Source organism: Cnephaeus nilssonii (assembly GCF_951640355.1).
Source record: "Cnephaeus nilssonii genome assembly, chromosome: 21".
In the NCBI taxonomy this organism is placed as follows: Eukaryota; Metazoa; Chordata; class Mammalia; order Chiroptera; family Vespertilionidae; genus Cnephaeus; species Cnephaeus nilssonii.
The window spans coordinates 40,009,355-40,013,502 of record NC_137092.1 but is presented as its reverse complement, the minus strand read 5'-3'; positions in this window follow the sequence as shown (position 1 = coordinate 40,013,502).

Here is a 4,148-nt window from a genome sequence, read left to right as displayed (position 1 = left end):
ACCCGCTGGTCCACTGGGCACGTCTGGGAATGAGACACCCAGACACGATGTACTTTCTGAATGATGTAATGCAGTGAGACACACATGTTAAACCTGAATTTAATCAAGATTTAGGTCTAACCTTTAGTTTGCAGGGCAGTAGGAGAACAAACAGACCAATTCAGAATTTGGTACAATTTATAGGACAACTAACCCAGTTTATTCAACATTCAAGGACCAGAAAAAAGGGGGAGGAGGAGCAGGGTCTGCTGCAAATTAAGAGTCTTAACAGGCATGACAATCAAATGCAATGGTTGGACCTCGTTCAGGTGGGAGGAGGGGAGGTAGGAAGGGAGGAAGGAAGGAAGGAAGGAAGGAAGGAAGGAAGGAAGGAGGAGAGGAGGGAAGGAAGGAAGGGAAGGGAAGGAAGGAAGGAAGGAAAGGAAGAACGGAGGGAAGGATGAGGGGGAAATATTAACTACTGAATCTAGGGATGGATTCTAAGGAGGGGTTCCCAGGAGGAATGCTCACATTGTCCTCTCTATGTATATATTTAACATTCCATATATAATTTTTAAACACATATTACAGTAGATCACTCCCCTTTTTATTTCCCCAGTTGGACATATGGCTATGATGTGAGTGTGTCTGTGGGTAGGGGTGGGGCCAGACAGGAGGCATCGGGCAGGTGTGGAAACTTTGCCCACAGAAACCAGCATTGCCATCGGGTTCATCCCTCGCGTTCACACCGCGATGATCACTCTGCTGCGCTGTCAGAGCCGAACCAGTGCCTGTGGCCCCTCCTGCTGCTCTGAGCGGAACCTTGTTTTAGGAGGCAGAACCTCCTCTACGTGCCCTGACATGTATGTTTCTCCTGTGAATGACTTGTTCCGAGGGCCTTGCTGTCTGTGTTAGGAACTGGTGTTTACACAGCGGTGCAGAGTTGCCTAGACCTTCGCACAGACCACGTGTCTAACCATCAGCAGGAAAAGACGAAGGAGACCCTGAGGCTTGGCCATCCTGAGGAGTTCAGTGTCCAGACCTTAAAGACCCAACCTCGCCTTCCTGATTCTCAGGCAACTGTGCTGCCCAGCCCCAGGGCGCACGCTCACTGGGCGCAGTCTGCTGCCTTCCTCAGGAAGTGAGAGTGGGGAACTAGCCGGAGATACAATATCAAAGGAGTCGGGCACGTGGGGGAAAGTCAAGCTGCAGCTCACACTTGGATGGGAAAATAGAAAGGTCACGTGGCAAACCTTCAGAGAGACTGCGTTATTAAAAGATTTGCTTTTGCTCCTCCCATTCAAAGGACACTTAGAAAGGTAGTAAGAGTCCAAAGAAGCTGTAACCAGATGTCACTCGGCTTGGCAGAGCGTGGCCGGCAGAGCGTGGCCGGCAGAGCGTGGCGGGACTTGCCCGCTCTGGTTGATGGTCACCACGTCTTCCCCATCCTGCTCCTGTTTGTTCTCTTGGTTTCCTGCTCTCTGGTCACTCCTGGCCCTGTCTTCAGCTGCCATTCCTAAAACCATCCAGGTTAAAAGAGTGTCCCTGCCCACGCCTTTTCTCTGGGGTCGCTCTCATTGATTAGTGGGAGTCAGGGTCCTGGGAAAGCAAAGTGCTCTCAGGAATGTGGTGAGGCTGTGGCAGGCGGGAGATGGACAAGTGGACTGAGAGAAACACAAAAGGTCAGCTGCCAGGTGCCTGGAAGACGTCGGCACAGGAAGGCAGAGCCAGGAGGAGCCAGGGCGACGTGGAGAGCCAGACAGAGGAAACCTGAGCGTCTGTTCTGTGTCGTATCCCTTATCCACACGACTTCATCTCCTCCTCGAACGCTGGGAGATAGGCTTTATCCCTATTTCGCATGCAGGAAATGGCAACTCAGAAAGGGTAAGTAAGTTGCTAAATGCCACACAGCTGTCCTAGCCAGTTTGGCTCAATGGATAGAGCATCGGCCCGCAGACGGAAGGGTCCCGGGTTTGATTCCGTTCAAGGGCACGTGCCTCAGTTGCAGGTTCCCCGGGGCCCTAGTCGGGGTGTGTGCAGGAGGCAATCAATCGATGTGTCTCTCTCACATCGATGTTCCTCTCTGTCTCTCCCTCTCCCTTCCACTCTCTCTAAAAATCAATGGAAAATATCCTCAGCTGAGGATTAACCAAAAAAATAAATAAATAAAATCAATAAAAACATATTTAAAAATAAATAAATAAGTGCCACACCGCTAGTATATGTTGTTGGCAAGATTCATCACCAGTTTTGACCTTGACCATGATCTTTCTAAAGTCACACTAGCGCCCAAAGGAGAATAGAAGAGGGATATGGGTCATGGAGAATAAGGCATTCTAAGATATTAATACTTGTGAGGTCGTGAAAGTGGCACTTCTTTGAAAATATTTAAGAGCTTTATAAAATCGTATCTTTGACTCTTACCATTTTCCCTTGAAAATCATGGTAGTGGGTTATCCAGACTGAGCCACTGGCACACGCTGGAGAGATTTAAATCCTGAAGATCAGGTCCTGAGGCCGGGTGCAAGCTACAAAACTTGTTAGACTTGGCGATGCTGTTATCTCATTTCCACCTCATTCTATTGGTCAAGTAAGAACCGGAGACCAGCGGGGTTCAGTGGGGAGGGACTCTGACTTGATCCCCTGGGGAAATGGCACGTAGGTTCAGAGGGGGAAGGAGCGGATGACGGCCATCTTTAAAACAACTGACCACACTTGGGAATTACAAACAGCTTTGAATGCTGCGTTAGGGTGCGTTCTTCCTAAGACCTTTACTTGTCTTCAGTTTGGCCCTTTTGTTCTTTTCTTTTTTTAATCCGCACCCAAGGATATTGTTTCCATTGATTTTTAGAGAGAGAGTGATGAGAGGGAGAGGGAGAGGGAGAGGGAGAGGGGGAGGGAGAGGGGGAGGGGGAGGGAGAGGGGGAGGGGGAGGGAGAGGGGGAGGGGGAGGGAGAGGGGGAGGGGGAGGGAGAGGGAGAGAGAAACATTGATTGGTTGCCTCCCACATGCCCCTGACCAGGGCTGGGAGCCTGCAGCCGAGGTATGTGCCCTTGACCAGAATTGAGCCCAGGACCCTTCAGACTGCAGGTCGACGCTCTATCCACTGAGCCAAACCGGCCAGGGCTGGCCCTTTTATTCTTGCTCTTCCTCATCTGACAGGACCCCGCCTATGGAAAGCCATCCTCACAGTTAGCTCTCCGGAAGAGAGGCCTCCGCTCCGCTCGCTCAGCAAGGCGCTTCCCAAAGGCGCGCCTCTTCTCCCCGGAGACGCCGACTCGCAGTTTCCTCCTGTCTCATGCTGTCGCTGAGGCAACAAAGGCGGCCTCGCTTAGGCTGGGTCTTTGTGCAGATTTCAGTAGGAAATGTAGTTGTTTTGTCTTATCATTGGCCCTATGTTCTACACAGGATCCTATGCCCTCGCAGGTCATGAAAACATCCGTGAGATTAAATATTACAAACTGAAGCGATGACATGGCTTTATTTACTTTTTCATTCTGCAAATAATTATCAAGCATTTAAAATGAGCCGGGCGGGCACTTGCAGAGCAAAGGGGATATAATGAGGAACATGCAGGGGTGGATGGTCCTTCTCGAGACTTACAACCTGGTGATGGAGACAGAGGGACGGATAAATGACAAGGGTTAGAATATCGGTCACTCTGGAGCAGGCTACAGCGACATGAAATGATGGGGCAGAGAGACTCTTCGAGACATGGAACTGGCATGTGCAACGGCCCTGCGGCCTGCACATACAAAGACTAAAAGGGAAAGAATGTCATAGAACTAAAAGAAAACACCCACCAACTAAGACCTGGGGTGTGGTGAGAGATGAAACTGGCTGTGAACGGGAGGGTGACATGCTGCAGGCCTCACTTTCCTCGTTTTCAGTGTAGCAAAGGTCTAAGGTAGATGGACGATCTTTCCAGCTTCAGTTGACGGACATTAGCTTCACTCGCAGTCACAAGCACGTACCCTGAGGGCCTGCACCCCGGCCTGTCCGAGGACAGCAGTTTTCATGAACGAACCTGCAGGACCAAAGCATCTCATTCAGTGTTTTCTTTGTAAGAGTTTCTTTGCAAATAGATTTTTCTTCCAACAAGGTCTGTACACTTCCATATAAGAAATGGATTCTGGCCCTAGCCAGTTTGGCTCAGTGGATAGAGCGTC